This window comes from Perna viridis, chromosome 13 (genome assembly GCF_037379345.1).
Source record: "Perna viridis isolate PV_CMFRI_1.1 ecotype Kerala chromosome 13, ASM3737934v1, whole genome shotgun sequence".
Lineage (NCBI taxonomy): Eukaryota > Metazoa > Mollusca > Bivalvia > Mytilida > Mytilidae > Perna > Perna viridis.
This window is the reverse complement of record NC_142457.1, coordinates 7,273,747-7,297,708: the sequence shown is the minus strand read 5'-3', so window position 1 is coordinate 7,297,708 and position 23,962 is coordinate 7,273,747. Positions and strand designations below refer to the sequence as shown.

Below are 23,962 nucleotides of genomic sequence, written 5' to 3'. Positions count from 1 at the left end.
AAGCAAATGAGCAACTCGGACTCCACTAAAACTGGGGAGCATGGATCAGTTAAGTTAAAAGATTGTACAAATAATTTATAAATTTTCAGTTTAATATTTATAGGCCTTAAAGTTATTTGCCAGAAAATTTTGATGAGGAATCGATACACAAACTCTGTGATAGTGTTTCAAAGTACATGCTTGGGGAAAATTTTACATATTTTTAGAGATGGAGTTATTATTTCAATTAGGCTATAATTTTCAAGTGTGGAAGGACCTGGATTTTATTTCAAACTTTAAATAAATGGTCCTATGGAGTAAAAGCAACAGTTTTCAATAGTCCTTTTTTTCATATTTATAGAATATAAGCCATTTTAGTTTGTTTTTCAAACAAATGTAACCCTCCAAAAAGGACAATCTTTTTGGCAGTCTCATTGGGGAAAGGAAGAACAGTAAACATTTTTCTTTAAAACTTATAATGTTTACACTTTGGTAGTAGCTAAATGGCATGAAATAAATTATTTGAAAGTAAATATCCAAGTAATTACCTCAGCTACAAGAAGTCAAATAATTGAAGTGTACTGCTGTAATACGCTTAATGGTACAATAAACTAGTCTGTTGGTTTGGAGAGTTACTTCCCTTTGCTCAAAATTTGAAGAAAAAAAAAACAGTCAAAAGATGGGGAAAATGTAAAAGGTCTAATAAGTGTCAATCATAGCTGAATGTCTTTGCCCTAATTAAATGAAATTTCAAAGCACCTAGGTTAGACATTAAAGGTCCAGGACCACAGGCCATGCACACCTACTGTTAATTTAAACCCCTGGTCCCTACTAAAAATTGCTTTTATGTTCTTTCTTGAAGTTTTTCTCATTTCTAACTTATTTTATCAATAATTTAACCTCTCAAAATGATATATAATTAATATCTGTACCTTTAAAATCATTTGAATTACACTTTTATCATGCCTAAGCAAATAAATAGTTGTCTTATAGATTAAGTGGTCTTGTCAGGGGAGATAACTCAATAGAAAAGGTAGATAACTCAGCTATTTGTTTTCTGACTGGTGTTTGTTTTGACATTCCGTTATCATTTTTGTCAAGATGTTTTATGTATCTTTCAAGTTTACATTGTTGACATTGATATAAAAAGTAAATATTGCTGTCAGAAAACTCAATGAATTTATTGATGGTCTGGGTTTAGATATTTATTTTAAAAATATGAGTGGAAATTATTCTTATGTATGTAAGTTGTTTAATATTTCTCTGCTTGAATTTGAAATGAATAAAAGAAAGCAACTTAAGTATACTTATGTGGAAAAGATTAAAATATCTGGCTTTTATAGTTTTACTTAAAGATTTAAGCAAAAGAAGGAGAGGGGCGAAAACTGTTGCCAAGATCCTGGTGTTATTTTAATAGAGTAACAGTACATGAACCTATCCATGCAACTATAATTGTGATCGGTTATCGTTCACTGATCAGTTTCCGATCAGTTATCGATCAGTCAAACTGATCCTTTAACCATTAATTGCATCATGTGACCACTGAGCGGTAAATATATTTTATGGATTGTTTCTTTTGTCAATTTTTATACATATTTTCTGAATGAGATAGATTTAAACATCAATGAATTAGTCTTTATTTTACATTTGTTTTATTTTTAAAAAAAATATAACCATTGGAATTAATATCTTAAATTTAAGATAAATTTTATACAGAATTATTTTGGATTATTCCAGTGAAAATTCTCAAATTTACATGTACCAATCATCTGTCACTTTTCATAACAAAACTGTGAAAAAATTGGTCACTGGTCATTGCTTATCAATCCGTCAAAAATTGTGCAGATCCATTCCTTGGAATGTACAGTGAAACCTGTCTTACCCACTGTCTGTGTTCAGCCATAACTTATTAAAACAAAATAGCTGTCACATGTTCTTGCTTTGTCATTCTACTTTAAAAATGAAAAGTCTGATTAAGATTTTATTTGGTGAATTGTGTGATCATTGTGTTACATTTCATATTTCATTAAATCATATAATTCCTTCAACAAATAAACCATTTAATGGATGAGAGTAAAAATCTTTTTAATATTAATTTGGACACAAATGCTCCAACTGGAGCCTTGAATTTCTCAGTTCAACCAAAGCAAGAATGATAACTCTTGGAAAGTGTATATCATTAGTGTTCTTCCTACATCCCAGTACATGTTAATAATTGTGCCTTCTAACATATAAGAGTACCCTTACTTGGAGTACCCTCCCTTTACAATGAACACCATATCATGTAAAATCTAAATATTTTTTTTATCTCATAAGTACAACAACAAAAGGAAAAACTAGTACTAGATATGTGGTCTGTAACTGTTCCTGAATTAGAATTAAAATTGATTTGTTTGTTTTGGACGTATACAGTCACCTCCTGTCTGATTTTTATAAAGACTGTTACTTTGAAATTAGAAATTTCAAGATGTCAATTATGTCTTTGAGATAATTTTAAAAGTGTGTATGCCTACTATAGATATGAAGCAAACATTTGGTCTGTTTTCTTCATCCTCCACTCAGAATCATTAGAACAGCTTATACCTCCTGGTAGGAAAGTGTTTTTTTTTCTACTTTAGCCTTGCATCTTATGATTTTATGGACTACCTTAATCATATTGATAAAATTTTGATTTGACTTTAATGCATGCAAAGTTAAATATGTATATACAATTTACTAACAAAATATACAAGTTAATTTGTCAGTAGAAAGTTGCCCCTGACATTATATGCAACAAATGCGTGGGAGAATGTATTATAACAATGTATTGTAAAAATCACATTTCTTTTCTTTATATCAAATTTAATTTTATTTAAAGGTGCCTCTCAGATCTGTTGAAAGAAAATTATACTTTGTCAAATTCAACAGAGCATAAAACCTTCTTGATTTTCAGTATATAAGGTTTTCAATGCTAACAAATCATCTAAGCTAGTACTTCAGTAGTAAATGAATTGAATTGGAGAATATCCCAATAAGGTATGTCAAATATTCAGGTACTGTTCTACAATAGAAGGAGGCAGAAGGCAGAAACTGTTTTGAATAGAAAAAGAAATTTGTCAAAACAACATGTTCACAACTTCTTTGGGAGTGTATTTTTATTGCTAGACATATTTAAAGGTCAATGATAGATTGTTGGGGTTTAACGTCCAAGCAGCAACATCTCAGCTATATTCAGACGATTTAAAGGTCAAAATGAAGAGCTGTACATGTATGTCTTTCTATACCAAACCCATTTTGGATGAAATGATTTGTTCTGTTTGGAGTAAGGTGTTTAGTTTTTATAGGTTCAAATAGTATTGAACTAGTAGAAAGGAACTTCAGATTACTTGGTTTAGACAGTTTTTGGTTAATTCAGGGTTCAATGTAGACAGGTTTTCCATTTGTCGAAGGTTTGGTTTAGACATGTTTTAAAATCATTCATGGTTAGGTTTTGACAAGTTTCACTGTATCTACAAGGGTTCAAATTAACACTGGTCCAGGACCCTCCATCCCTGATGCAGGACCATTGAAATTTTATGTACCTAGGTCCTGAACCTACATGTACCATACTTTACTTTTACTTAGATGAAGACCTTTCACTTTATTCTAGTAGACCTTTCATTTAGGATACAAAAAAGTCCAGAACCATTCACTCTTGACAGTAAATTTGAATTCCTCATCTGATTAATTAAATTTCGCAATGATAAAAATTGCCTGATTCTTATAAAGTCTTGTATGTACAAACCTATTTTTTAATTTGAAAAATAATATTGAAAGAATCTAGTGTAATAATTAGTTGTAAAAATGTAAGTTTACAAATTGTGAATGATTTGACATTGTCTGATCAGTTCTCTGAATGTTGTATTTTTTGCAATGTTTGTTGAGTGGGGTCAAAAATTAGACTGTTTGTTTAGATTTGAGCAGTTCTTTTTGTAAAATTGGATGTAATCCTAAATTTAAATGTTGTATTTTAGGAAAGATTTTTGGGACTTGATAGATTCATTTAAATATACTTCACTGTGTCCTTCATATCCTAAATGTTATGTAAATCTCTGTTAGACAGATTCTGTTCAGTAAGGACATACTTTTACAACTTACACCTAGTGGTACTGTGTCACACCATTTTTAGATTTTCAAACAGGGGTTCAATTTTACTTTCAAGACAGAAAGGTACTGGACTTGTTCAAGTTTGAAATCATTGGTCCACTCTAGGAAATTAAACCAATAGTCCACATAAAGGGTTGAAGGTTCAGGACCCATGTAAATGAAATTTCAAAAGGTCCTAGATTAGATATTGAGAGTTCCGTTCCTTGGACCATCACTAAAAAAATAATAATAAAACTTAAACTGTTTTAGTAAACTTCACTGATTGAGGTACCAGTAATGATTTAGGTACCAGTAATTATTACTCAGAATAAAAAATTCAGAATTTTGTATTTGTGTTGGTTTTGAAGCAGCATGACCAATTTTAAAAGCTGTTTTTGCAAAGCAAGTCTTTATTCATAGTACTTCATGTACATGTACCATACATATTAATTTTTTACATCATTTCCATTTTCACATGTTTTCCTATTTGTATTATATTTTGGACGGCATATCAAGTTCAGTTTTAAATAATTTGATTGTAAATTTTGTGGACAGTTTTCATTAAGTTGATTTCCAAGCTGTTTTCCAAAGTTGATTAGTCTAAAACAACATCAGAGTAACATCTGTTGCTTATTCCAGTGTAAAGCCTAAAGCCATAAAGTAGGCTGAATTACAAAATGTACATTGGATGTAGTACAATGCATTTCACTTACCACATCAGTTTGATTAAGTTGTTTTTAATATTTCATAATTGAGGCTTGTGACTTTGACTTAAATATGTGTTTCATATAACTTAAAGTACAGAAGGATGATAATTACTTATCTTTGGTTAGAAACTTGTGCATTTTTTTTTTATTTTAAGGAGGAGTTAGGGGCACTATTTCAAACTTGAAATAAGGGAACAATACCAGTTTTCATATTTAAAATGAAAAACAATGCCATTGTCCCATTAAATAGCATGCCATATCCCTGGGGATTGTTGTCTTACCTGTACTCTTCAGTTGGGTTCACCTGATTGGTATTGTTAATCATGAAACTTCTGTTGTGCCACAAAATGCTGTAAATTCAAGGAATTACTTTGCTGGCATCTGAATTTTCTTCAGGTTTGGCTCTTCCAGTAAAAATTGAAATAATATAAAATTCAGAGGTGAGTCTTAGGCCCCTCCTTTTTATACTTGTAAATTTTAATTGAACATAATTTTAGTAAATTACTGGAAAGCACTGAAGTTGTCCCCCCTTTTTTAAATTCCTGGATCTGCCAATGAAGATTGCCATATTGGTAAGTGTGGCACCAACTTTCAAGGTTAATTCAAAATTCATTTGCTTTTGGATTTTTATTTTGTATATTCTTTACAAAAGTCATAGGAGCATTACAGCTATAAACAGAAATTTTGCATTTCTATTTGAACTTGTGGTTTGGCCAAGCCACAAAAACCATAAAAATTCATACCCTACAAACAATAGTTCTGCAATAATATGATTTTTCTGGTAAAATATTTCACAAGCTTCTATTGTCCTCAAGAACTTCCTGCCTTATTTTGCTGGTTTATAACCTTTTCCTGAACTCACCAATTTGAAATCCTAGATTTGTCTTCCCTGAGTATTTGTTTGCGTTCTATTAATCCATCTGTATAATTAAAGATGATGAAATAAAAGTAAAATATATTGGTTGAAGGATAACACCAGCCCATTGGCTGTTGTTTGACCTTATTAGGTTTTAAACCTTAGGGCTATATTGAATTCATTTGAGATAAAATATGAGATAGATTGTTACGATATTAGCCTTGTAAGCTGTGGAGAAGAATCAATATAATCTGTATCATTGTTACATTAATATCCGATAAAAATACAATTCAAATATCGTAGATCATTTCTTGGCAATCTCTTAGGATTTATACCACAACTAATTAAATTATATATGAATCTGTAATACAGGAAATTTCATGGCTCTTTTTTATAATGTCTTCAAAGATCCATGTTTTTGTTTCTGTTGAAATAAAAATGCACAAAAGCTATTTGAATATAAAATACCAGAGAAATAAATGGTTCTTTTAAAAGCCATCAATTTTCGTATTTTTACAGTAATTCAGGGAACCACTTCAGTTGTGTCATAGTAACTAGGGGCAAGAGGTCATTTGGTTGGGTTCCCTGTCAAATCACCCTGAAGACCTTAAAATTAGTAGTCTTTGCTTCTCTTTCCTTTCCTCTTTTGTTTACCCTGGACTTGACTTTTTTATGAGCAACTCAGTGGCCGTCTCTAGAAAAGCAGAGGACACTTGCCCTACCGTTACACCTGGTCCATTCTCCCAGTTTTTAGTGGAGTCCGAGTTGCTCCTTTGCATTTGTTACTTTGTAATGTATGATTTTAGTTACTTCATGTTCTTTGTTGAGTATGTCTGTATTCCATGTTTGGTCTTTGTCCCTGGATTGCTTTCTTTTGATTTTCACTAGAACCTTGGTTCCCTTGATTACTCTTTCTCTGTCAAGCATGCAACATAAAAGTTAGAGCAAATAAAGTGACAACAGGTTTGGCCTGGACTGGGTAACATGCCTATCTACAGGAAGTTACAATAGGTTTGTACGGTAACATGCCTTTCTACAGGAAGTTACAATAGGATGGCACAGTAACATGCCTATCTACAGGAAGTTACAATAGGATGGCACAGTAACATGCCTATCTACAGGAAGTTACAATAAGTTTGTACGGTAACATGCCTATCTACAGGAAGTTACAATAGGTTGGCATGGTAACATGATTACCGGCAGGAAGTTACAGTAGGTTGCCACAGTAGCATGCCTATCTACAGGAAGTTACAATAGGTTTGTACGGTAACATGCCTATCTACAGGAAGTTACAATAGGTTGGCATGGTAACATGATTACCGACAGGAAGTTACAGTAGGTTGCCACAGTAGCATGCCTATCTACAGGAAGTTACAATAGGTTGGCACGTAACATGCCTACCTACAGAAAGTTTCAATAGGTTGGCACGATAACATGCCTATCTACTGGAAGTTGCTTCTGGGAGCTAGCACAAAAAAAACCCAAAACAGCTGTGTGTAGGACTACATGTATGTAGTACAAAGCAGGGTTTGTTTGATTGATGAAACATTCTCCATGAACAGTCAATCTATCAAATAGTTGGAATGATATGTGTAACATAATTTGTTTAATGAATTGAAAGAAGACTCAGACGTTTTGAACTTATTTTTAGGTGTGTTTAATTGCATAATATTTTTTCCACAGTAGCCAGAGTTAAAAGAGGGAGAGTTGTGTTCATTCCAAAGTACTTAAACCCCCACTACATTTTTTGTGCCTGTTCCAAGTCAGGAATTTCTGGCCTCTGAATGTATATTTTGATTTCACTTTCAGTATACTTTTGTGTTGCTGCAGTATAGGGGCCAACTATTTCGCAGTACCTGTGTATAATGTTGTTTTGGGGCCAGCTACATTCTGCCCTGTAATGTGACAGTTTCCTTGTCATTTATTGAAGACCCACTGGTGGGCTTGAGCTGACATTTTTCATCCCGATGGGATTGTTGTCTGTTGAGCTATGATTGAATGTGAATATGATGCACTTCATTTACTTTTTCATGTTAATTATCTCGACTATATCTTATACAAACAACGCTTTGGATCATTAAAAACAACATAACTAGCGAAAAGAGTGGTGAATAGAATCATCCCCCCTTTTTGTCAGTTGTACTGCTTATTACTTCATGCCCCTTAGACAATTTCATGGCCATATGATTTGAATTTATGTAAAGTCAACATAACTAAAGAGATTTTAAATTATGTTAAATTTTAAAATTATGACTGTTTGAAGTACAGAAAGATTTTGTTTGTATATTTACTTAACCATGTTTCAAGTAATATTTTGATTGTATTTAAGCTTAATATTGTTATAAAGGTTGAACATATTGTCATAAAACTTTTACATTGTAGGAGGTATTATACAGGTAGTTGACAAACTGCCAGTGATTTGTATAGAAATGTTCTTTAAAGAAGAAGGGAGGAAGGGTCAGCAGTTGAACTATGTTATTTTATTTACTTGTGATTATATTTTTGGTGAAATGATATAACTGGCTAATTGGTCTCAGGGTAGAGTGCTTGCCTCAATTGCAGAAGGTTGTACCAGGCTTGATCCCTGCCCGAGTCACACCAAAGACTTTAAAATTGGTAGTCACTGCTTTTCCAACAAGCGCATGGTTTTTAATGGGAAAGAGTGACGACTGGTTGGCTCAGAGTCAGAATAATTTGTCCAAATGGGGTGGCATACCTACCACAGGCTGTTGCTACTGTTAACTTGAACAACAAAATTCCCAATTCAGCGTGTCTGACTATTACAGGGTGTATTCCATTGGTCCATTGTTCTCATCCTGAAATACTAGAAGTATCTGCCATTGGATGTTAAAAAAATAATCAATCAATTGGGCAAAATGATATTGATATTTTTATTATTTTTTGTAGCAGCTAATTTTTTGTGCATTTGTTTGCATGGAGACCATTTTCTTAATCACTATGTTGTTTCATATGAATTTTTTTTACCTGTTTAGTGCTTTCTGTAAAAGGATTTATTGAAATTGTCAACCCTTCATTAATGGTCATGTTTAAAAAAGGACAATCACCAGTCCCTTGGGCATTGTCTGGCCTGTGAATATAGTGCAAAAATGACAATTGCCCAATGTTGAGGAATTTCACACTTTACTTCATATAATTGATCACCTATCTCCATAGAAATACTATTCAATTCATCAAAGTATGAAAAAATAAGAAGAAGTGATGTGGTTAATCCGATTACGCAGGCCTTTATTGTCATGTCTGACGTGAAACAATTTTTTTTCAGAAATTGTAGAAATACTAGGTTAATCCAATTGTCTATCTTTCATGTATAGTTTTATAGTGATTGATTGATGGTATTTATTTTGTAGAATTTTTACAAGAAATGAAGATATAAAGGCTATAAGACAATCATTAAAGGTTGCAACAGATTTCATTGGGTGCTTGATAGAAAAAAAAGGAATGTTACACGTGAAAGGGATTAGAATTTAACGGGATTTTAGTGTTGAAAGGTAAAAGAATTTTTATGAAATAAAGCCAGGGATATGTTAAGAATGAGGTCAATAGAGGACATTGGCCCATAATTTTTAATGTTTTTAAATTTCGTCCTTTGATGGGGATATAACACCAGTCTGACCTTCTGTCCCACATACAATAACCCAACAATGCTTCGTTTGGTTTTAATAAATTTTTGGTTCATTGTTTTATGGTATAGGTATGAGTGGTTGTAGATGTTTGGTAAGTTTGAGGGAGTTGTTCCCCTTTTTGTGCTCTTTATAGCATCTTTGTCTGAATAAACAAATATTACAATTAATGGAAGATGATGTGTTTAGTTTGAAATTGAAGCAATCCAAAGTCTGTGAACTGTCCCCAAGTACAAAGCATGTTTACCATAAAAAATGAAAGCTCCATTCATGTATTTTTTAAATTTTTTTTTTCAACCCTGAAAAAGGAGTTCAGACCATACACACTGTATCATTTGCTTTAATGCAACTGTTTATTTAAAAGTTGCACTGTAGAATGTACAAAAACTAAATTTTGTCAGAAGAAAAAAAAAAGGTAGGGAGATTTTTAACAAAATTATTGAAGCTAGTTTATATCTAACTTTGATATAGTTTTGGGTAGTTTAATTTGAAATAGTAATCAAGGGAACCAAGGTTACAGTGGTAATCAAAGAGTAATCAAGGGAACCAAGGTTACAGCGGTAATCAAAGAGTAATCAAGGGAACCAAGGTTACAGTGGTAATCAAAGAGTAATCAAGGGAACCAAGGTTCTAGCGGAAATCAAAAAGTAATCAAGGGAACCAAGGTTATAGCGGTAGTCAAAAGAATGTAATCCAGGGACAAAGACCAAACATGAAAAACAGACAAACGCAACAAAGAACATTAAGTAACTAAAATCATACATACAAAGTAACAAAAGAAAATGATCAACTCGGACTCCACTAAAAACTGGGAGCATGGAAAAACTATATTTTATGGATTTGAGGATTTTTCACATGCAATTGACAGTGTTCTAGGATTCCACTTTCCCTCACCCAGTGCAAGTGTAATTTTGGTGTTGGAAAGTTGTATGTAATGTTCTACTTTCCCTCTGGCAAATAGAAAATTGAAATTTTGGAGGGATTGTTATGTTGTTAAAGTTTATCCTTATTTGGAGTTTTCCTGTAGAAACCTAAAAATAAAAAAAAAAATCCCAGAACTCTGATTGTCCTCTGCATTCTTTGGGAAGAGCCCAGTGCTCAACTGGTATTACCAGTTATTCTTTAAACAAGTACTGTCTTTTAAAAAAGATAGCCGATGCAGTAAAACTTTGTTCTTTTAACTTCTAAGTTTCTACATTTCTTTCAAGAAAATAACACGTGGCACCCAATTTCAAATTTTCAATACAGATTTTTTGAACACCACTAAATTATCAGTATTTAGCCAATCGGGGAAACAGAATTGCGATATGATGACTTGCGTTTCCATAGAAGAGTGTCCTTAAGGTCAAAGGGTGAAAAGCAAAACTATACCAACTGTGTCGGAAAAATCTATGGAACAATTGTACTTGCTTTAAACCTTGAAGTCATATTCTCCAATACTCTGTTAATCTAGCTGATGAAAAGATATTATGGTTCACACAAAGGACAGAATGATCTCCTTTCCTATTAATCTTGTCTTGGTAAATCAACACTCCAAATTAGTCCTTCATTAGATCAGGAAATCATACTAAGGTTTTTGGGACAAATTCAAAGAAACTACTAATTTCTTTTCATGAATATTCATTGAAAATTAGTGACTATTGGATTTGTTAATTTTGTGTTATTGTGTAAAAAGAATACTTTTGTTTTTGCTTTTTTTTTTATCTTCATTAGGTTTTCAGTTTTATTTTCCAAGATAAGATGAAATAATAATTAATATTATCTGAATAGATCTGTAATTTATCATTTTGTACTGTTCTAACTGTCTGACATTTTCTGTCTCTGTATATTGCTGTGATACAGAGAATATTGGTTACTTTCAATAACAAAGTAATGTTGTCAATAGACTTTGACGTAGCGTTATAATTTAATTCTCTTTTCCAGACATCTCGGCCATATCTAGGAGGTGTAGTAAGGTGACGCTACATAGATGTAGAACCTTGAAAGCTATTTCAAAATCTGCAGCCACTATCTTCTTTATCAATAAAAACTCTTCTTTTAAACAATCTTTTGCATAATCCAAAGCATTTTAAATATTAATTTCTGTGTTCAAAGTTATTTACGATAAAAAAATAAGGTTATTTCCATCTCGGCAGATTGACGTGGTAGTTCTGAAGGGATTTGGGTCAATTCCTTCAATTGACCAATACAATTAAAGTGTGACACCACACCCAAATTGAGAATAGCATATGTAAAACACTTTCTGATTGGATAAAAAATTTTTTGTGATATAAATGTGACATCATCATCCTTTGATTCCTTGAATTTTGATACTAAAATTGAATTATAAAGAATGACTATGCAGGTTACAGTCCTTGAACTGATCCTTGCAGCGATTTGACGGATTGATGACCGTTGACTGATTGATCGCTGACGGATCGGTGACCGATGACCGGTGACCAATCAGATCACAGTTTGTTTTCTTTTGAAATAAAAGAAATGTAAAATAAAAGTATAAATTGATGTTTAAATCTATTGCATTATTAAATATGTGTAAAATTGACAAAGAAAACAATAAAAACCGTAAAATATAGTGACTGCTCTGTGGTCATGTGATGGGATCACCGATTTAATGGATCGGTTTGACGGATCAATGACTGACCGTAAACTGATAGGTGACCGATGACTGATCACAATTTTTGTTGCACGAATTGGTTCGGGTACTGTAATTAGTGTGCACCACGTGATTGAAGTTAGTCCGAAAAATATAACAGTCATTCCTTATATAACAGAATAAAATTGGTTTTTAATGTTTCAATAAAAAATAACATCTTTCCCTATCAGGCTTTTTTATGTTCACTTCAAAACTTCCATTGCTCTTTACTTACAGTGCAGATTGAATATTCCTCAAAATGGTTTTAGTAGTTTTCATGTAGACTTCTGACAGTGTATTCTTTTTTTCACAAAATAATTGTAGTAGTCTCTTGACAGTGTATTCTTTTTACTTACTTTGTGTTGTGTGAATTTAATGTCCTCCTTAGATAGAAATGAAGGTACACAGTGTCTCATCCTCTTATACCAATGTTCCTCTCTATCCCCTTTGAGCACCCTGGTGTCCCTCTTTATAATCCATAATTGCTCTGAAAGTTTGATAAATAGTTTCACCCAAGTCAGTTAGTGTTATGAAATAAGCATTGCAAATAACTTTGGAAAAATGGTAGGAAAGTTTTCTCACACTTTTTCATAAGCAGGCAAAAAAAATCGTAGTCGTAGACATTTCTTGGTTAGATGTGTTGAATATATTTCAGATTAAGTTGAGAATAGTGATGTACCGCGCATTGTCTGAATCTTACACAGAATGGTACTGAAGCATTTGTCTAGCGATGACTAGGTCACAGTAGTTTCACTTTCGGTCCAAGCAATTGTAAATATATGGAGTTTCAATGTTCAAATCATTGTGTTGATTTAATTGGTAGTATTTGATTGTGATACCTGTGTTTATTTATTAGATTTATCATTTGTGATTGCTGAACAGTAAATAGTGATATATTGCATTTTATTGGAAAAAAATGAGTTGAAGCAAAGCACTCTCAAATCTGGGATAACCCTTTTGTAGGTTATGTACTAGTGGGCCGTATATTTGATAGTTGGAGCAAGCCCCTGTTGTTAAACTTAACTATTTTTATATTAGTATGAAATTTAAAAGACAGTTGTTGCATCCCATAATTGTAAAAAGCCACAGTAACTAAGTAGTTGGAACATTATACAAGTGGTCTTATTTTTTATGTTTCTTAAAATGTTCCAACACCCTCACTAACACCACCACCCCTCCAGATCCCCCCCCAAAAAAATATATATATATCCCAATTATACCTCATTAATGATAAATTTTCATTGGCTTTCTAACCAAGAATTCCAGGCTTTACTACATGTGTTTAACTCCTCTAAAAAGATGCAAAATTTTTGTTACGCAACACTCCCCTTCTGCAGGTTCGCAGGTTCCATTTCTTTCCCATTTTTATGGTTTTATTTGTACTGACATTTGTTTTTAACAAACAAAAATACCCCTACCCCTTTTTTTTACAAAATGTATTTAATAAATGTCAAATCCTTTAATTTATTTTGGGTCACCATGTTATAAAGCAAAAGACCTGCCTTTCGGTTGAAAAAAAAAACAGATATCAATGGTATTAAAGGATTAAAGATTAAGTTCTATACTCAAATTCCCTTATTAGCAAATGGAAACATGATGTCTGCCATTATAAATACTTATTGCGATAAACAGTGAAAAGTTAAACACAGAGACAGAAGATAATCCTCAAGTGGTTTAATATTACAGCATTCAAGCTGCACTCCTGCAACCAAAATTGATTATTCCTGTCAAGTTTCACATTTTTGATGAAATTGATGCAATTTCCATTTAGCAAAAGGGTGAAAATAGTATATTATTCCATCAGTCCTATTGTCAACCGTTCAGCTTGAGAAAGTTCCAGTCTCAAGTGCCTTGTAAACAATGCTTTGCTGTAATTATTTACAGAGTTTTCATGTGGGTTGATAGTTTTTTGTTGAATTTGTAATTAGTTTCTGTTCTGCATGTAATAAAAAAGGGATATTTTGTCTCGCATGTCACCAGCATTCAGAGTGGTCTATTGTCTAGTTGCTACAGGGGCCCAAATGGGAGGGTCTGGACTTTTCCAAGTTTTAAATTAGCAGTCCACTTAAGGAAAACTACATGTTCTCAACAAATTGTCAATGAGTAGAATTGAAGGTCCGAGACCCATAGCCAGGTACATGACAGAGGTGTTGCATCAAAATTTTCATTGGTGTGGCACTGGTAACGAACTTGTTTTTATTAGTTACTGAGTGAAATACCCTGTTTTTAAAAACATTTTGACAAGAATTTTAGGTACTGCATGACATACCAACAAAAATTATTGGTACTGCTCAGCAGTACCTGCCATACCAGGCTACACCCCTGCATGAAATTTTAAAGTTTGAGGGTCCTGAACTTTTTGGATGATTACTAAAGTGATCCCCTGTTACATAATTTGGTGTTTGATAACAGTGTCAAGAGGTAGAGGATATGCTCTGGAGGTTGAAATCTCTCTCTCAAATAAAAATTTTGTTTTGTGAATTATATGGGGAAATTTAAATGTGAAACTTAATTACCTTTCTTGTCTTAATCCTAGGTAAAGGAAATTCCTTTCCAGGAATGGGAAATTCAAGAAGAATCCCATTCCTTAGGTATGGGGAAATCCTACTTCTAGGTATTGGAAATCCTATCCTTAATATACTGGAAATATCACCCCTAGGTATGGGAAATTCGAGGAGGATCCTTCTTCTACTTATGGGCAATCCTTCTTAGTATAGAAAAGTATACTCCTAATTACTATCAGAAATCCAAGGAGATTCCTTCTCCAAGGTATGGAAAATCAAAGAAGAATCATTCTATCATGTATGGGAAATCCAAGGGGAACCCACTCCTTAGAGTATGGGAAGAAATATTCTGTATCATTCATTATAGTATACAAAACATAGATATCCAACATTTTATATGGAATTAAGGCAATAAGAAAATAGAAAAATGATAAGGTTCATGGTAAATCATAATAAGTATGACCTACATGTACTATGTAATAGATGACCTACATGTACATAGTATTAATGCATGTTTACATCAATGTATTAAAGGCTGTTCTTTAAATATGAAAGTATTTCACTGTATTTAAAATTTGGAGTTTGATTTTGAAATCTTCTTAGGGGTATAATTATGTTGTTTATAATCTTTTTATGATTTTGTAATTACTTATTATTTACATGGCATATTCCTGTGAATTAATGGGATTTGTTTTTGTCTTTTTTTAATGTTAATTTCTGTTTAAACTATTTATATGAAATATGAAAGGAACAGACATTTTAAAGCTTTGAACTTTTGAAAAATTTACAAGAGTAAAATTAAATTTGAAATAAAGAAAAAAGAATAAATTTGGCTGATTTTCATTGACCTGCAGATATTCATCTGAGGTTCAAAAGAAGTAGATTCATTAAGACCTGGTTTTGGCTCCAATTTATAATGTTAATCAAAGTAATAAGTTATAAATGGAACAAAGCATATTTGAAATTCTCTGCTAGCATTGCACACTTTAGAAAGGATAAAAAGGCACTAAATTTCAGTAAATATGATTTTGTTAAGTCTATATATATCTTGGATATTTCATCTGTGTCATTAAAGGCACTTAAGAAAATGTCCTTGGCTGAAGTTAAAAATACATTACAATTATATTTTACCATCCTATTGCATCTCTATAGAGAACTAGGCCATTTTTTTTTGAAAGAATGAGGAATTGCACTCCCTTCTTTTCCATCCCCCATCCTCCTATTGCAGATACACGTATGATTTAGCATGGTAAACTACTTACATTTCATATTGAATAATATGATCTTCATTCTGGATGCTGGTACATTGTATTAATTGTAAACCAAGCAGTTCTGCTGAGTAGAAAATTTCAAATATTTCTTATGGATAGTAAGTGTTCTAGTTCAAGATAGTATTTAAGTGTCAGTCTCTGTAAGAATCAGGCAGTGGGTGAAACATGGTTATGAAAAAAAACAATCATTTAGATAGTGTAATTTGACAATATTTTCCATATCATCTTGGTGCATTGAGTTATATTTTCATTGAAATGCATTGAAAATGAACATTTCAAGGACAGATAACTCTGTTAAAAACCTCATTGTTTTGTAACATTCTATTGAAAAAATTCTGAGCAAAGCCAGTGTTGCAGATATTAAATAATGGTCTTTTCAAATAGAGAAGGTATCCATGAGTGATATTACATTTTCAGATCAGTGGGGTTTTCACATGCATGCTTCTGATTTTTCCCATTTTGCCTGATTCTTACAAACACTTACACTGAAGATCAAGCAATTTCCTGTAAGGAAACAGAAATGAAATTAATCCTGAAATTTATATGACAAGCAAGTAATTCAGTGTTTTTGTTTAATAATGCAAGTATGATTTATTGGTCAGGGACCTTATATAATTATATAATGCAAAATATGGTGAATGCTAATTTGAATAAATTTTTGTAATGGACAAATTTTGTAGAGATGCAGACTGGTGATCTGTTACATGAATAACCCAAAGAATTATTTACATAATTGCTCACATGACTTTCAACTGGGTCAGATTTCATGAAAAAATCTCAAGTTGAGATTTTCCACATTGAGAAATTTGATTGGTTGAAATTTCATTTGAGGAAATCCTCCATTTGAGACCTGGCCTGACTGACCTAACCTCAATCTAGAATTCAATAGCAAGGGTTGAAATGTTATTGGTCGTCTGATAATTGAAATATTTAAAAGTTGCTGTTAGAAATTGACAATGGCTGCAGTTACTGAACTTCAGTGTACACCATGATAGCTGATGGATGTTTTCAGTGCAAACAATTCAAAACTGCATGAAAATTGATAACCATGAATAAACACACCTTTGCAGTTTTGCTGTTAACAAAAATGTTTTTTCAGTCTGCACCACCTTTATTTGGAGCTGTGGTAGAAGCAAATGAACTGTATGAAAGAATTAATGATAGTTGATATATTTGCCCTCAGTAGAAACTGTCTCCTGAAATAATGGGAGTATTTCCTTTCCTTTTACCAGTAATTATGATTTAAAGCTATATGTATGTTGTACTCAGCAGAATTTAATGAGCAGAGAGATTATTTCTGTACTCAATTCTTAGGTTACCAGACCTGCATTTCCTGTTTTTGTCAAATTACAGTGTCGTCTGCTAACTCCATGAGCTGCATGCAAAGTTTTCCTTTGATCCATCATTATTTCTAACTATCAGCTCAGTAATAAAAAAACTAATGGTATTCAATTTTCTCTTTGTGTTACACAATTTTCCGTAATCCATGTTTAATTGCTCTTCCCTCAGTTGTTCGATATTTCTAATCATTTGTGCTCCGTGTTTATTCTGGAGGTTCAAGGTTTTAGTGAAGATATTTTTCATGGAATATTGCTGATGAAGAGAGCTGTGTTTTGTTTTCTCCATTGAAAAGAACAATTTGATTTAATTTGGTGTGACATCAGTGTAAACTTTCAAAAGAAAAAAAAATCAGGGTAACTTTTACACACTCCCTCTGTTTTCCTCTCACCCACATAAGGGTTTTACATTTAGACTACAATACATCCCACTTTGTACTTTTTCTCTCTAATCTGGGTGAATAATGACATTGTGTATTTTCAATTACAGACAACAGAGATCATTATTCACCTATATAACTTAATATATTTCATCTAAAAGTACAGTTTTGTCATATGCATCTGTAACTTTTCAGTTGATAAAAGGATCAAATATTCTCCACTTTGAGGCAAAGGTATACTAATGTAAAGGGTAATTATATCTTTCACAAAATTTGTATTAATTTTGGAGTAGCAAAGACTTTAAGGTAATTGTAATATTCAAGGTTACTTAAAAAATTCCCCCCTACCCCCTCAAGTTCATACTTCCAAAACACAGAAGAGAAACTTTGTTTTCTAATTTAGTGAAAGCAGTCAAAAACAATCCCAATTCAGATTTTAAAATTGTTTCAATGTATACAGGTGTTAGGTCAGGTTTAAAATGACTTTAATTGCCATAAAGTGACTTTAAACACTGTTTGGTTTTAACAGGTTTTGGGATTATTTAGAGTTAGACGGGTTTCACTTTACAATTTTATATATGTAACTGACATGATATAAAATTGACTATGTTTAGCTGAGAAAGATATTTGTATAAGACAGGTGGTGATTAACTGATAAGTGTTTTTATTTTAATTATTGTAGATGGTAGATATAGTGGATATGAGGGAACCCCAAAATCTTCAAAAACAAGTTACTTTCCCACTTTTGGTTTTACTTAGACAGGTTTCTTTCTTATCGTTGGTTCTCTTTAGACTGGTTTCTTTCCCACTTTTTAATTTCTTTGACAGGTTTCTTCCCCACTTTTTGTTTTTTCTTATACAGGTTTCTTCCCCACTTTGGGTTTTTAGACAGGTTTCTTATCAATTTTTTGTTTTCCATAGACATGTTTCTTCCCCTCTTTGGGTTTTCCATAGACAGGTTTCTTCCCCACTTTGGGTTTTTAGACTGGTTTCTTCCCCTCTTTGGGCTTTCCTTAGACAGGTTTCTTCCCCACTGGGTTTTCCTTAGACAGGTTATTTACTCACTGGGTTTTTCAGACAGGTTTCTTCCCCACTTTTTGTTTTCCATAGACTGGTTTCTTCCCCACTTCGGGTTTTCCTTAGACAGGTTTCTTCCCCACAGGACTTTCCTTAGACAGGTTTCCTCCCCTCTTTGGGGTTGTAGACAGGTTTCTTCCCCACCTTAGGTTTTTAGACAGGTTTCTTCCCGAATTTGGGTTTTCCTTAAACAGGTTTTTTTACCCAATTTTTGTTTTCCTTAGACAGGTTTCTTATCAGTGGTTGGTTCTATAGAAAGGTTTAAATATATTTAAGGCTATCTTTTATACAGCATTGGAAAGGGGAACAAATATCCCAATTGATAAAGACTTATAACAAGACATTTATAGACTGAATTAAATGTCACTATAAACAATAAAAACATTAAATCTTTTCACTGATAGTCCAGATTTAGAAGATAATTGTACATTTATTGGTTTTCATATTATCGTAAAGGACTTGTACTAATATGTCAATCTGCATCGGCTGACATTGATTTACACTTGTATACAGCTACAGTAACGTAGAAAGATTGAGCAAACTATTTTCTTCTTGTATTGGTTTTTAGATCTGATAGTGATATTTCATATTTGTATAAATTGTTTTTTTTTCAAGGATATGTAACTTTAAGTGACATTTTGCAATGAATTTTGTTACATGATGTTGTATGACTAGACATGGTTTTCATGAGGCTGCATGTTTTTTGTAGTTTTTAATCTCCATGTATGTTTGATGTATTTCGTTTTGTGATGCTGTAAGTTTGAAGAAACAAATTTTACAAGGTTGTAAGTTTTTAGAATGACATATGTCCTTGTGTGTTTCAGTTAAAGGTGGCTTGTGTTCCAGACAATGATGTGGAATTTTACAGATAGCAACTGAATTTGCTAGCAAATGAATATTTAGTGATTTTAACAGATGCAGCTACTGAATTTGCTAGGAAATAAACAGTGATTTTAATAGATATAACCACTGAATTTGCTAGGAAATGGACATTTAGTGATTTTGACAGATAGCTATCAAATTTGCTAGAAAGTAAGCATACACTTGGTAGTTTTATTGTCCTTCATGACAATTGACATCAGAAAGGTCAACTGGCCACAGATTATAGATGCATATATATGTGCATAACAATTATCATTTTCATAGTGACAGAATTTTATAACAGTGTAAATGTTCAATTCTGGATGTCCATAATTGGAAATTTCAGCAGATGAACATTGACAAGATTTTTGGAAATGGCATAAATTTATTCCTTGTCAATTCAATTTACAGTTAATTGAATCTTTGATGTCAGTATTGATGGATTATACAACAGATGAATGTTTATGACATTTCCAGGGAAGTAGCAGCACTATTTATGATTTCGATTAAAAGGTTTGGAAATTTGAATTATTAAACTATCACACAATTTAACACATCAATTGAGATGCAAGAGACATTTTTCTCATGTTCCTGACAGCTTCATTTCATGGCTCCAATAAAAGGAAACAGTCGTTGAATTATTGATGCAGTTTGCTGCAATATTTCGTTAACAATCTTTGTTATGCATAATGGAATCAACTTCAGTCGTGCAGAAAAATTTGTAGACTACAAAATATTTGGGTACAGGTAATCAGTTTAATTCCACAAGGAATTTTGTCAGCTTAGACGGTTGGAATACACAGATTTGAACATATTGTAATTTCACCCCTGGATTACATTCTTTTGATTTTCAGTAGAATCTTGGTTCCCTTGGTTACTCATTCAGACACTTTTGCAAAAATTTTATATTTTCTTTTGCAATAGTAAAACTTCCTATTAATGTTGATAATTCTTACATTACATGTATTTTTTCATCAAAGTTGCAAAAATTAGAATAAGCCTAATTGAAAAAAATTTCCCAATGATAAAGAATGCAATAATTATGATTTTTAAATTTACAGTAAAAAAAAAAATGTCCATTGAAGAGGGACAAAAAGTGGTTGGTTCTACAGGAATTTTGAACGCTCCTGTTGGGTTCTAATGTACTGAATGCACTGAATGGGAACTAATGTATTTTTAATGAGTTTTAATTGATGATTTTAGAGTGTCATGCTTAATGTGTTATTTTTGAATTTCTGAATTCTTGACATTTATAATTTTAATAATTTGTATTTCCTGTATCAAATTATTGAAAAGTAGCTGAGATATGTTGTTTCACAGTATTGCGTACTCTGTTTATCTTTAAACTTTGCCTGAGTTGTTTTAAAAGTACATTTTGCTCAGAGATATTAACCCCTGTTCATTTTCAAGTAATTAGTAAATTTGATCGATACTCCATACCATAAGAAGACTGTAAAGCATCAATTTGTCTTAAATTTGTGATATAACTAAATTTAATGAATGCCTCATTGCTCTTTAGTAATCAGCATTTTTCAGACATATTTCAAGCTAGTGGAACTTAAAGAATTGCCTCATGTTCAAATTATTTTTTTTTTATCTTTGTTGGCTGTTTGGCATTATGGTTTAGCAGTAATGGATCGTTGATATTTGTTTCCATTTAGAAAATTAAATTGAGATGTGTCTTAAGTGATTTTAGAGAAACTAAAACACTCTCAAGATTTCAACATTTAATTTGATTGCTTCAAATATTTTCAAGGCAAACATAATTATATTTTGAAAAGAGCAAATTCTACCGAATTTATTTCAATTTTGAAATATCTCTTTGACAGGCTTAAAAGGACATTCTTCATTAACAGTAACCAATTAACAAGGAAGAAATACCATGTGACAGAATCATATGTGAAAATATTTTAACAGATTTGTTTTAGAGATTTGGAGTTTAGCTGCAAATCAAACAAGGTAAGTTTTGTTTTTTGTTTGTTTGCCATTTAGTGTGAGTTCTGCTCCATGTTAAACTTGACTGTTGACCTTTTTGTTGTTTTTTTTTACATTTTCCAAATAAAGTATGCAACCAATTCACCTATCATTAATCCTTTCATCGCCTGAATATAGCTGAAATATTGCTGCTCGGGCGTTAAACCCCAACAGTCAATCATTTCAAAGACACTACAGCCAGTGAAATCTTTGCTATGTATGCCAACATACATGGAATATTAAAGACTTTTGCTTGCGAGTTAATCAGAGCCTAAGCTAGACATGGACAAGTTTTTTGTAAATTCTGTTGGAAATAAAAATAGCAGTGTTGATTCTTTTGTCTATGTAATCTTTTACAAAAACTTCTGCTTGTCAAAGGCAAATGAGAGGAGTGAGCACAAACAAGGAGAAGTTTTTGCTCAATTCTCTCTCTAGGTTAGACCCTGAATTAGTTAAATTTTTTTTTTTGGTTTGGAAAATCAGCATGTAGTTTAAACACTTAATAATGACTCAAACTAGCAAAGATAAAAATGGACAGACAGACAGACACACAGACAGACAGGTGTATTATTTATCCTTTTCCTCCTTTTGTGATTATCTGATGAGCCCATCTCAGTTTATCTGACTACAGTATACAATCACATAAAATAACAGAATCAGTACCGGAAATATACCTCAGTATGTCAAGAATAGAGATACAACTAGGGACTGGGGTCCTATTCTCTAAAAATCTTAGTCGTAACTTACATTGTCATAATATATCCAAAGTAATGTGACATCATAACTAACGACTAATTTTACTCTTACAAATTTTTGTGAAAAAGGCTGAAGTATTTTAGTAGGTCTGATAAACAAGGTATTTTTGCAAGCATGACAAGATCTAATGAGTGGCAGATTTCTGGGTAGATATAAATAATGTTTAATTGCAAGGACCGGCAAGAAGTTGATAGGTCTGGCAAGATAAGCTAGTACTAGTAGGTCCAAATGTCCATCAGAAAAAATTAAATTATCTGTACATGTATCTATGGGACACAGAGATGGCAAGGATTCTCAGACCAGACTGAATTTACTTGTTTATTACTATTGGTTATTTTTTAGATGACACAGTTCTGTTGCTATGATTATGTTAGTGTTTTTTGCCTGATGAATTATAGTATTCTGGTGGCTGTTAAATTGTAAAATGTTGTATACTGGTAATAATGCAAGAAACTCTTGGATTAAAAAAAAGAATAGATAGGATGAAGTATAACAATAGCACCAGAGTGTAACCTAAATACAATATAGGTAAACTATGCAGACTTTTTGTACCATTCTGGACTTCTTACAATTAGGCTTTTGGAATAGGCCGGCCGGTTATGTTGCTATAAGATTGAAGTCATCATTTAGAACAGAAGTTTTATGGTTGTCATCATGAACTTGCAGATCATTTCAGTGTTTCCATTTGTTCAATGTGTCATAGTTTTCCTTACCTCTTTTGTCTACCCTATACTTGACTTTATTATGAGCAAATTGGCGAGTGTTTCTAGAAAAACAGAGGACACTTACCAACCTGGTGCACCTGGTCCATGCTCCAAAATTTTAGTGGAGTTTGAGTTGCTCATTCTTTTTTGTTGCTTGGTATGTATTATTTTGGTTATTTCATGTTGTGTGTGTCTGTTTCCCAAGTCTGATCTTTGTCCCTGGATTACATTCTTTTGATTTCTGCTATAACATGGTTCCCTTCATTACTCAGTAAGAGGAAAGATTTTATAACCTTTTTATCCATAATTTGTCTTTGATCACTAATAGATGCTCCTCTGTTTTATATTTGTTCCAATTTTTTATTTCACAGTCATGAGACTTGAAACATGAAATCGAAAGGAGAAGAGAGAATCAAGTGCTATAGCACAGCTGTTAATTATTGAATTTAATTGTCTTTCACTCTTCATCCTTTTAGTACTAATTTATTAAATTGGGTTTTCTCCTAGTGGAGTTGACCTGGGTATCATGTGTATCATATTTTTTCTCTTGAGTGTTTCAATTTTTTTTTTTATGATTTTGATATTATATTGAATGTCATTAACTGCATTGTTTGAAATTTACCATTAAATGTAGAGATGATGTTTTTTATGCACTTTATATGTTGGAGATTTTAAATGTTATGGAGTGCTTGCGATAATGTCTTATGAAATGTTGATGTAAAAATCAATTTAAAGCAGATTAAATTTTAATGGTACATATATGTATGGTAACTAAGATGATCAGGCAGTTTATACATGGAATATGCATTTTACTTATGTGGCTGGATAGTTTCTTTGAATGTAGTAATTCTAAATTTGTAATTTACTTAATACATGGCTCCATGTTTGAAAATAAAAGAATTTTTAGTGTTGCATGGTTCGTAACACATTATGTAGATACCCATTAGAATTTTAATGCTTGATGAGGGGAAGTTCAGGAAATTGGAAAGCTTTTAGGTTTATGAATACATTAGTATATGTAACTGCCAATTTCTAATTGTAGATGTAGGTCTATCTGTCTGTATTTTATTCCCCTTGAATTTAAATTTGGGGGTATATAGCAATCAACATGCCTGCCAGTCTCTCTATCCCTCTGTCCATTCATTTGTCATTAGTTACTTTATGTTCTTTGTTGCATTT

The 23,962-nt window shown here is 32.3% G+C and overlaps 1 protein-coding gene across 11 annotated transcripts in view; it reads left to right on the top strand.

Moving 5' to 3' along the window:
- The window catches only part of LOC148599416 (uncharacterized), a 96,671-nt gene that overhangs the window by 675 nt on the left and 72,034 nt on the right, over positions 1 to 23,962 (top strand). For 5 of the 11 annotated variants that reach the window (XM_088558859.1, XM_088558863.1, XM_088558862.1 and 2 more), the window contains exons 1-4: positions 2,891 to 2,994; positions 9,015 to 9,155; positions 19,313 to 20,096; positions 21,179 to 21,308. The gene's annotated coding sequence lies outside the window, so the exon portion shown is untranslated. Of the gene's footprint in view, positions 1 to 2,890; positions 2,995 to 9,014; positions 9,156 to 19,144; positions 20,097 to 21,178; positions 21,309 to 23,962 lie in introns of those variants that run through there. The other 6 variants (XM_088558855.1, XM_088558852.1, XM_088558851.1 and 3 more) reach the window with 6 other exon arrangements.